Consider the following 12529-nt stretch of genomic DNA (forward strand, 5'->3'; position numbering starts at 1 on the left):
TTTAATGCACACTTTTAAAACAGTCTCCCTATTATGAGCAATTCAGTAATATATGTTCAGTTTCCCTGCCTGCAGATTTCTTCAATATAGTCCATGGTTATGTGTTGCAGGAACTAGCATCACTGGGCCACGTACTATGACATCATGACCACACATCATGTGTCCGTGGGACAGGAAAGGATATGTTCACTCCTCCCAGGTTTTGCTTCACTACAAGGGGCAGGTTACAAGTTCATTTTCAGCCTTTTCCAGTCATGTGACGTGTGATGTCAAATCCAGATAGGTGGAGGGGCTGTGTTGTATAGCAAGGGGCTGATAGTTACCAGCCCCTGCCGTCATGTGAGCACAGATGTAAGGGGGGAACCACTTCTCACTATATAGATCCTGCTACTAACTAGAAATTCAAGAGGTATAATAGAAACAAAATATAACCCCTTTAAATGAGAAGAGATGCTTGATCAATCAGGGCACTGTTTAACCTTTCTAGGGTCAAGAAGGAAGTGCTTGCCAATTAAGTCTACCTTATAGGCGTCTGGAGACTTATAGCCATTGATGCTCCAACAGGGGTTTCTGGGAATCCCACATCACGCCAATGGGCTTCTTATAAGCTATACTTGATGTTAAGGGGGCTGCCTTTCAAGGTAGCAAAAGGAGGCATTGATTCCCAAATTTTCATATAACCTTTCTAAAGCCCACGGATAACCCCTTTAAATTCACTGAACAAAAAAAAAAATAACTTCCTATCTTGTTATGCCCTAGTGAGTGTTTTAATTGGAAACTTAATTTCACACTTAATAGAATCTGTAAATGATTTAATAGCATATGTTTTATGTAATTGTATTATTTACCAGCATATTCACTGTATAAATATGCAAACATTTAATGGCTCACAACACAGCACACAACATTTGTCACAGATCGAATACCTTTCATAGTATTGTATTGTGTAAAGGTAACTGTTATTGTAATTTGGTATCTGTTCAATTATTTATTACAGTGTAATGAGTTATGTTGTTCTCCTTGTTTGTAATTGTGGTTATAGGACATCTTGATTGTTGTGGTGTGGGGTGCAATATTGTGCCACCTGAGCATAGGCAAATTGACTCCATTGAGGAGATTGACTAGATGGCCAGGCTTCTGCTACTCAAGTTTAAAAATAAATATGTAGCACCTTCCAAACACAGATTAAGAGCTGCACATAAGAACGGTCCCAGATGGATCCACCAAACATCCAACATGCAAAGTTTTCTTCATCTGACCGGAGCTCACAGTTGTTGTAATCTTCTATTCCAATGAATATATGTATGACTTCCTTCAGTCCATGAATATATTTTCAGACTAAAGATTTCATTGGGAATAAGCCACTGTTCAGACACGAAAGGGCTGAAGTTTTTTCTCCACAAATATCCTCTCTAATTCAGCTTTGCTGTTTAGAAGAAATAAGTATGGACATAGTATAGATGGTTTCAACAAGTAAACTCTTTATTCCTGGTTCTCCTCACATCAGATAAAAATGTGCATATAGTCAATCCACGAGGACACCAGACATCGCCCGACCAAGGGTTTGGCCTATCAGCTTCTTCCGGGACAAGAGGTTGGATGCTGTAATTAAAGGTGTAACTAGAAGAGGCTGGGCCCCATAACAGGATTCTGATTGGGGCCACCCTTCCCCTTAAGTACATATTTATAAATTCACCAGCATTTATACAAACACACACATTTATATGCTTATATACACACACATACAGTTCTATAATTATACACATTTATATATATATATATATATATATATATATTATATATATATATATAAATTCCTACCTATTGGTTACACAACATGAAGAAAATACTCTATACACAGACCAGTATTACCAATAATCTACCAACTCTAAACTCTATTTACTGATGAGCTTTACCGCCATATTGTTATTATAAAAACACCACCGTGTAAAGGGAAATATCACAAATGACACCTCTGTACAAGGCCCAAATAATAACACTACATCATGGCTATTACATAATGACTGAATAAAATTGCAATACTAAATGATAACCTACACACAGGCCGTAAACACTGACTTACAGATGACATCCCTGATGTTGTCTCTTCCCTTCTGTCTGATCTTACAGGAGACTTCTTCCAGCCACAACACATATCTGTGGGTTTATAAGACAGACATGGTGGTCATCATCCTATATAATCCTCACACCTGACCCTCACATATACAACTGACCACAGTGTTCCCCGACAAGTATACCCTTCACACCACAACAGACCACACTGTGCCCCCACATATATCATATACACCCGTCACGCCACAACTGACCACACTGTGCCCCCCACATATATCATATATACACCTGTCACCACAAATGACCACACTGTGCCCCCACATATATCAGACATACCCCTCACACCACAACTGTCCACACTACGCCCACACACATATCATTTATCGCCCTCACACCACAACTGACCACACTGTGCACCCACATATATCATATATACCCTTCACACCACAAATGACCACACTGTGCCTCACATATAAACCCCTCACACCACAACTGACCACACTGTGCCCCCATGTATATCATATATACCTCTCACACTTCAACGTGATGTGGGATTCCCAGAATATACATATACACCCCTAACACCATAACTGACCACACTGTGCCCTCACATGTATACATATGCACCACTCGCACCATAACTGACCACACTATGTCCACCACATATATCATAGATTCCACTCACACCACAAAAGACCACACTGTGCCCCCACATATATAAAAATACACCCCTCATACCACATCTGACCACACTATGCCCCCCACATATATCATATATACCACTCACACCTCAAAAGACCACACGGTAACCCCCACATATATCATATGTACCCCTCACACCACAACTGACTACACTGTACCCCCACATATATCATATATACCCCTCACACAAATGACTACACTGTGCACCCATAATCCATTATGCAGGGCTACCCTATACTCCTTTATTAGGTAGGTCTCCCCCTAAGTAATTCAGGCTCTTCTTTAATAAATTATTAGGAAGGCCCTCCCCTTAGGAATTTATTATGCACAGGGGTAATACACACAGTGATGTCACAGCACAGGGGTTAATACACACACAATAATGTTATAGCCCAGGGGGCTTATATACACACACATAGTGATGTCACAGCACAGAGGGTTAATACACACACACACAGTGAAATCCTAGCACAGAGTGTTAATACACACAGTGATGTCACAGAAAAGGGACTTAATATACGCAGTGATGTCACAGCACAAGGTATTAATACACACACAGTGATGTCACAGCACAGGAGGTTAATATACACACATACACACAGTGAAGTTACAGCACCAACGTTATAAATGAAAAATTCTGAAACCCATAACAATAACTGATGACAATAACCCCACACCACATAAACAAGTCACACTGGCTCATAATGGACACTATGACTATAACAGTACATGTGCAGTACAAGCTAAAATAAATAATACTGTACCCCTAATTATATGGTGACCCCCATTAAATTACACAACATTTGGTTGCCCCGTGACTGAATTTTTATATCGTGTGTCAAGATCAGTGGTAGTGGATCCCCTGTACCACCACGGACGATGACATAAGCCGACACCTGGGACCGGAGTCTAAGTGGTACCCGGCTTGAACCATAGCCAGCTGCAAAGCAGGTTGGCCTTTTTGTGGCATAGTACCACCAGGTCGTGCATTGGGTGCGACTTTGTGCCATGGGTGCGAACCGTCAGGAAAACTTGTGGTCCGGGACAGGAAGGACCTGAGTCGGGAACAGGCAGGAGGTCTAGACAGGCTGTACCGGATCGGAGTCTGGAACTAGCGGAAGGTTAGGACAGGATCAAAGTCAATAACAGAACTGGGTTCATAATGGGAATTCGGAAACACGGCAAAACGAATGGAATAGCTTTCTTAATGGCACTAGGCACAAAGATCCGGTGGGGAATGCTGGGAGTGGCCGGCTTTTATCAGTTTCCTGGAAACGGCCAGCACCAACTAACGATGCACTGGCCCTTTAAATCCTGAAGTGCCGGCACGTATGCCCTAGGAGGCTGAACGCAGACAAGTAAGGCCTGGAGGAGAGCCGGGGGCAGCGGGAGAGGCGAACACGAACGCATCAGTGGAATCAGCCTCAGGATGAGGAGGTTGCCAAGAGAAGCGGTTTAAGATAACAGGTTTCAGGAGAGAGACATGGAAGGAGTTCGGGATGCACATGGGAGGAGTGGGAGGAAGGTGGAATTTTGTATGCCACCAGGTTTATGTGCTACACCACCTCGAAAAGCCCCAGAAAACATGGTCCAAGCTTGTAGCTGGGGATTTTAAGCTGGACATATCTGGATGAAAGCCACATCTTGTCCCCCAGTGAAAAGACTGGAGGAGGCCTGTGTTTCCTATCAGCCTGGGTTTTGCTGCGGGCAGACACCCAAAGTAGCGACTGACGATTCTGTTCCCCGATAGACCTGAGGTCCTGCACCAACTCTTCTACCGCAGGAACAACGAGGGAATGGACAGAGGAAGAGGTGGGCATTCCGTAGACAACAAGCCAGCATACTCAGAGTCCTGGGAGTTATAGGAGAACTCTGCCCATGGCAAGAAAGTGGACAGCCCAGAGTTTGGTTAACTCTCTCTACCTGTCCATTAGCCTGCGGATGGTGTGCAGAAGAAATGTCCAAATTCAATTGCAGCTGATTACATAGAGATTGCCTTGATGTTCTTCTCAGAAGGACGAAAATGGATCAAAAAATTTAAATGTGAAAAGAAAAGGGACCAGCGGTCTTGTCGTGAATTAAGACGCTGAGCAATCTGGAGGTACAGGAGATTCTTGTGGTCAGAATATGCGCGATGAGCTCTTTCCAGAAGATAGCGCCAATTAATGGCCAGGATTCCCGATCTCCTATGGAGTAATTCCTCTCAGCCGCAGAGAAAGTTTTAGAGAAAAAGCCACAAGTAAGCGGTCAGCATTTGGACTCTAAGTGAGTACAGCTCCGGCACCTACCAAGGAGGCGTTAACCTCAAGCTGGAACGGTTTCTCTAAATCTGGTCATGTCAGAACAGGAGTAGAAGCAAAGGCAGACTTCAGTTTAGAGAATGCTTCCTCAGCTGCTGGAGGCCAGAGTCTAGGATCAGCGCCTTTTCTTGTTAAGGCCAAAATGGGAGATATGAGAGAAGAGAAGTGTGAATGAATTGCCGGTTATAATTTGCAAAGGCCAGGAACCTCTGTATGGTGCAAAGTCCTATAGAGTGAGGCCACTAAAGTACTACTGACAACTTGGTTGGATCCATCTGTAGTCCTTTATCGGACATGGTGTATCCGAGAAATGGAAGGCTTTTCTGATGGAACTGGTACTTCTCCAGTCTGGCATAGAGACGATTGGCCATTAGGCACTTAAGAACTTGTCGTACATGGACTTGATGAGTCTCCAGGACAGCAGAGAACACCAAGATGTTGTCTAATTAGACTACGACACAGGTGTATAGCAAGTCTCTGAAGATATCATTAACAAATTCCTGAAATACTACAGGCGCTTTTGCCCAGGCCAGAGGGCATGACCAGGTATTCAAAGTGAGAGTTTCGGGTGTTAAAAGCAGTCTTCTACTCGTTGCCCTCATGGATATGGATAAGATTACATGCCCCTCGAAGGTCCAATTTAGAGAAGACCTTAACACCACGGAGGCAGTCAAAGAGTTCCATGATCAGGGGCACTTTATTAAGCTCCCTATAATCAACGCAGGGGCGGAGAGATCCATCTTTCTTGCCACAACGAAGAAACCAGAACCGGCAGGAGAAGAGGATTTGTGGATGAACCCCTTCTGCAGATTCTCCTTGATATAGGCCGACATGGCCGCAGTTTCACGGACAGCAGGTGAACTCAAACTTTTCGAGGTGATGTGCCCGGCAGAAGCTCTTTAGGGCCCCCATATGGACCATGCTGTGGTAGGGTCTCCTCTTGCTTTTCAGAGAAGACATCAGCATAGTCCAGATAAGCAGGGGGAAGACCCTCCAGGACTTGAGAGATGAGGAGGAGGGCATAGTAAAGACCTGATAGAGAGCGATGAGACAACGAAACTGGCATTCAGGACCCCAGTGAAGAACCTCCCCAGTCTACCAGTTGAGGACAGGTGCGTGTTGCTGTAACCATGGAAGTCCCAATAGGACGGAAGATCTGGAACGGGGAAGTACATAGAAGGACAGTCTCAAACATGCAGCACAACAAGCACAAACATGCAGACATAGTGGTTCGGTGCAATACTGGATTGGGTCACAGAGTATCTGCCCACTCACATCCGAGATAAGCAGCGGCTTCTCTAGACAAACCACAGGGAAAAGATGCTGGGAGACCAGAGCAGCATCCATGAAATTCCCTGCAGAACTGGAGTCCAGGAAGGCCGAGACTTGAATCAGACCACTGGTTCCAAAACAGAGCAGAACAGGAATATGCAGGCGTGCAGATGCTTTGTTCTCATCTAAGGACACTTCTCCAAAGAACCCTAGGTGAGTGCATCTCCCTGGACACCTAGGATGGGCTGGAAAAGTCTGCATAAAGTGTTCTGGACTGGCGCAACAGAGGCAGAGATTCTCCAGACAGTCTGCAGTGGATTTTGAATTACCGGGGCTAGGCGAAGAAGGCATCGGTCTTGACTGGCAATTGTTTAAAGGGAACCTACCACCACAAATCTACCTATAAAGGTAGATTGGGTGGTAGGTGGATCAATGGGACCTGAGGATAGCCCTTTTAAGGGCTAATCCTCACGTCCCTGCACTTTTTTGATAACTTTAATTTGATATTTATTCAAATTTACTTATGCGGCTACTGGGGCGTGGAGTAGCCGCATATGAGATTACACGAGGCGGCTACTCCACGCCCCGGTAGCCACTTTACCCCTCCTACTCACCCATCTTCGGCGCGCAGCTCCGCGTAGCTGCGCGCCCTCGTCCGGCGATCCTGCCGTCTGCGCATGCGCAGAAGAGCAGGCCCGCGCCTTTTTCGGAGTTGTGACCGCGCAGGCGCGGGCCTCCTCTTTTGCGCATGCGCAGACGGCAGGATCGCCGGACGAGGGAGCGCAGCTACGCGGAGCTGCGCGGAGCTGCGCGCCGAAGATGGGTGAGTAGGAGGGGTAAAGTGGCTACCGGGGCGTGGAGTAGCCGCCTCGTGTAATCTCATATGCGGCTACTCCACGCCCCAGTAGCCGCATAAGTAAATTTGAATAAATATCAAATTAAAGTTATCAAAAAAGTGCAGGGACGTGAGGATTAGCCCTTAAAAGGGCTATCCTCACGTCCCATTGATCCACCTACCACCCAATCTACCTTTATAGGTAGATTTGTGGTGGTAGGTTCCCTTTAAGACCTGCACACATGTGATCTAGGAGGATGCACGCGCGGGCTTCCGTAGCAGGAACGTGGACAGGTAAGGCACAGAGGGGAGCCGGGAGTCTGATCATTGGGGCTCTTGGAGCGCCAGGCCGGGGCCCCTGCAAAATAATCGGTATCACTGGGCCTCGCACTGCTGCTCCAAGAATGCCATGGTTAATCTGGCTCTGTACACACCATATACACACAAACATACTGTATCTACGCACCATATACACAACAATACATAAAGTATTTTCACACCGCGTATATACACAATTTATACACACATACAGCATTTACACACCATATACATACATACAGCATATACACATCCTATAAATGTACATACAGTATGAACATACAATATACACATTCTTGCAATATATACACATACAGCATATACACATCATATATACAAACATGCAGCATATAAACATCAATCTTACACCTTTTACTGTGGAAGGTGGGGTGGCTAGGCTCCCTGGCACTCTGGACCCAGCTGCTACGGTAATAGTTACGGCCCTGCGGCTGTAGCCTATTCACTATTACCAACCTGCAACTATGCCTATTGTTGAGTATGCAACATCCCGCACTGGGGCCTAGCCTTTTCTTGTGGCCTGGTGGCAGCTGGGGGGCCGGAATAACGGAGTAGCTGGTGGTTTCAGCCTAAGCACGCTGATGTCATGGTGCTTGGTATGGAGACCAGAGGGCTGTCCTACAGCCTGGCAGGTTGGTCTCCAACAGGTGGTGTGTGCAAGAAATAAGAGAGGCTGATATACTGGATCTCCCTCGGGCAACCCCTGAGTGTCTGTAAGATATGTCCCTGGGTAATGGATGGGGAGCCCATGGTGGTGACAGCCATATCCAGGGAATCAGACAGAGGCAACGTTGTGCAAATTTACTCACGGTTCTTTATTAGAACAACTGCAGGCAACGGGCCTAAATGATCTCACAGCAAAACTGGTACTGGAGTTGTCATGGAGAGTGGTCCTCAGGAATGGTTCACTAGCCTGGTAGTAGATGCAGACTGAAATGGAGCCGTGTCCAGTTGTGGAAGCTGTAGCTTTGAGTATTCAGACTCTGGTCCTGGGATTAGCTAAATGTCAGCCCTGATGGTGGATTGACACAGTCTCTCTCTTCATTCTGTATGCTGGTAAAAGGATCTTGTGCTCTCCAAGAGAGCTAGGGCCTAAGAACTCCTGTGGTCTGTGCTGAGAACCGAGACCTAAGACCTCTAGGACCTCCCTGTCCGGAGGTTTTATTATCCTGGTCAAGTGGTGGCTAGCTCTCCAATCACACTTTAGTTTACAAGGTGAAACACAATTGGTTGGAAACTTACATCCACTTAACCCTTGCCTTTCCAGGCAGGATCTACAGCTGCTAATTACCTAATACCCTGTGCTAGAACATTCTAGAGGCTTCATGACTCCTTCTGACGGCTCCTAACTTGGAGAGGGCGCTGTTCACAACTACTCCCTTGCCCATGTATTGGCAGGGGTGTTGCAAGTATAAGTACTATAAAATCTGTGCCATGCTGCATTTACCCTTTTGTTTTCTGGAATGGAGATTTCAGTAAAGAGTTTAGTTTCCTTTAAATTTGCCGCAATAAAGTTAAACCTCCATGGCAACATACATCACATGGGACACCAAAGTGTCCACTGTGTAAGCTGCTGAAGCTTCACATGAGATGATGAGAACATCATACAGCAAATCAATATAAATATATAATATAATATTTCATATTATAGATAATGACACTATGCTAGTTTGCCATGATCTGACCCATTAAGCAATACATTTCCTTTTATCCTTCTTTTTCATCCTGAACTCACCTCTGTCTGTCAAGTTCTGCCCCTAGCACTGCACAACCATATAATTACTATCACTCGCCAATGACTTTTTAATTGGAGTTGAATTTGACAGCCCTAAGACAAAAAAGTACAGTAACCAATTATTATCCCATCTCATGACATGTAAATGCAGTAAATATGGAGCAGTCATATGCATTGCAGCATGAAGTTTTCTCACTTGTGGACATCATTTTTAGTTTTATACATTCTGGACTGTGATACTATATAATATACATATTTAACATGTATTTCATTGTAGATAGTTGCTTTACACCTGGAATACGTGCCTGGTGGTAATTGGCTTCTGGTGCCTGGGAGTCAATGTACAGTCCTAGAAGGTCAGAGGTAAAATCTTAGCCTTTTTTAGAGGTTAGCGAAGCAAAAAGAAGTACAGGACGTTGGTTCAGAGAATAGACAGCTATGTTTTCTTGCTCTTTGCACATTCTAATAGGGAACATGCATCATATGTGATGAGCTGAAATATATTGCTCTTTTTGTTTCTCATATCCAAGACTATTACAGACAGCATAACCTAGAAGAGTCAGGGCCCCATAGCAGACTTCTGAAAGGGGCCCCTTTCCCCCACTCAAAATCTATACATATTTGTATACCCACGCATTTATGCACTGATATAGTACTTTCCCAGTAGCTGCTGACCACATGGGAGAAGTAGACGCGGGAAGTATAGATAAGTGTTTCCTAGTTCTACCATTTTGCTGTCCCTCTCTTCCTACATTTCTTATCTAACCTGCCGCCTCATCTATCCTATATGGATGATATACATATTATGGTGTACAATGTGCAACATAATATGTAATAGTGCACACCCTCACCATTCTTTAGTGTGTCAGGTCAGATACCTGGGCCCTCTGACACTACGGGCCCCATAGCAGCTTCTGTGGCTTCTGTGGCTACTGTAGCTTCTGTAGTTACGCTCCTGTTGGAGAACTCTATACTGACATTAAGGGGTTCTTTCGTTATGGAAGAGAATAATGAAAATCAAAAATTGATGATGGAAAGATGGCTTCAATAGCTTATAACATGCTTGTTATGTATCTGAAATTTACAAATGCTGCTGGAGCCCATAATATGTTTTCATTTAAATGCTGGTTTGTCTCCAATTCATTTCATGCTGCTCATGGGGGTGTGTATTATTGGCCTGGAAAATCCCTTTAAAGTTTGAATGAAATTTTTATTACAAAATAAAGAAAATGAGATTCTACCTTATGAGGTTTTAGCCGTCCTCTGAATTAACAGTATATGATAAGAGGCTTTACTTATGTTATAGGCCAACAAAGCCCAAACATAGATGAAAGAAATAGAGCAATGTCTGATTTTTAGAATATGCAAACATTAGGGAATGTCCTTAAATGTTCTTTACCACCTTCTGGGTTTCACTGAAATAATTAAGTTGCGAAACAACATCACATTTGAGTTTATTTCTCACCTAACTTTCACTCTGCAAGGAACACCTCAGACAAGCTGGGTTATCAGGAGATGTAAACTTGTAATTTCTGCAGATGCTGTTGCCTTGGCCTGCACTCCTGTAAAAGGCATGATTGTAGTGGTTCTTGTGTATCTTTATATTGTGCCTTTAAGCAATGGGTTAATGTTATAATAAACCCTGTGTATAAATAAACTTTACAGGCTGAAACATCTGAAATAGGGGAAAAAGGGAGCAGGAGGCAAATCCAGAAAGACAGACAACAATGACTGTCACAGAAAATAGAGACGACCAGGGACAAAGGAGAAGAAAAGGCGCACACACGCCAGGATAGACAGACACAGACAGGCACACGAAAGCTGAATGAAACAAAGACTGTAAGACAAAAGATCAGCCTCAAAAAGGAAGCAACAGCAGAGCTGCTGGAAAATGAATGAGTGCCTGTACAGCAGTAATGGTAACCCCGGATAGCAGGCTGCTTGGAGCAGAATATCCGATGGCAATCTGAGATTCGTACAGGCAGATGTGTATTTAATTTGTGCGTTTATGAGTCATTTAGTCATTCCCTAACGAGTGAGAACGCATTTCCATCCCCCGCTCCCTGCTGTTTTGTGTTCTATAAATACCGCACTAGTTAAAATAAATGGAGCAGGTAGGAGCGGGGAATGGCTTGTTTGGCTTTTTGGCACACACTCTATTTATTTTTATTGTAATAATCCTCTGGTGACTTCATTTTATGAACTATTCTGTTATTTGTGTGCTGCAAAATTACGTAAGGAAAATGTCTCCAGGGTGTAAGCCCCTCTTAATGCCAGGCAAATTTGCAGTGTGGCAATTGTGGTGGCTGCAGGGAAATTATTAGCTTGCATTGAGGGAAGATGCTGCTTTATTGGTACAAAATGGTGCTGACAGGGACAGCACGTGGTGTCAGGAGCATACAATCTCCCTTCTAAAATCGCCCAGAACAGCTGCTTCATCCCAGCATTGGTCCAAGTCATTCTGCTGCCTGAGGCAATGAGATAAATTGTGCCCCTTGTTGCCACTTATACTAAGCGACACAATGAAAGGATTTTATTAGTGCCCGCAACTGTAACATTAACAAATATTGTTCATGCAAGATTAAGCAGGTCAGAAAATCCAATTCTCGGACAGTGTGATAAGGAAACTATTCATGATAACATGTGCTACATTTTAGTCTAAAGAATAGTTATAATATGCATTAAGCTGTGGTGTCATTGCTGCTGCATATTTTGCTCTTGGCCCTTTCTCACGGTGCTTTTTCCTACACAATTCATTTTGGTCGCTCAACATATACATGACTTGTTCTGACTGAAACATGCTTAATACTCTGTAGTGCCTTATGCCTGTGGTGGATGGGGCTACCACCATACACCTTGATTTGATTGATGAAGGATAGTGAATGGTTGTGGTTTTGTGCATTATATCAAGTAATACGATTTAGCCTACTGAATGAGACAAATCTCATCTTTTTTAAGCATTAATACTCAGTACCAGAAATAATTTTCTTATATTGTTATTGTGGTAGAATCCTATCCAGACACCTATTACTATTTAATGGATAATCTGTAATATAAAGGGGTTCGGTAAGGAATAACTTTCTGGTTTCCAATCCTTTCCATTCAAGTGCCATTTATTATATTTATTATGACAAATGGGCTCTTGGGTGCCCTCTGTCAGAAGACCATGGATTAACTTTTATCTCTGCACTACCTTAAGTTCTGAATTTTAAATGTATTTATTATATCACTTTAGCCAAAAAGAAGCTGAGAATGTGGAATATGAGAAATAATATT

At 43.7% G+C, this 12529-nt stretch overlaps 1 protein-coding gene across 1 annotated transcript in view; it reads left to right on the plus strand.

The window, feature by feature from the left end:
• The window catches only part of CPO (carboxypeptidase O), a 132204-nt gene that overhangs the window by 19517 nt on the left and 100158 nt on the right, over positions 1-12529 (plus strand). The window lies entirely within an intron of this gene.

The sequence above is a fragment of the Engystomops pustulosus genome, chromosome 8, assembly GCF_040894005.1.
Source record: "Engystomops pustulosus chromosome 8, aEngPut4.maternal, whole genome shotgun sequence".
In the NCBI taxonomy this organism is placed as follows: Eukaryota; Metazoa; Chordata; class Amphibia; order Anura; family Leptodactylidae; genus Engystomops; species Engystomops pustulosus.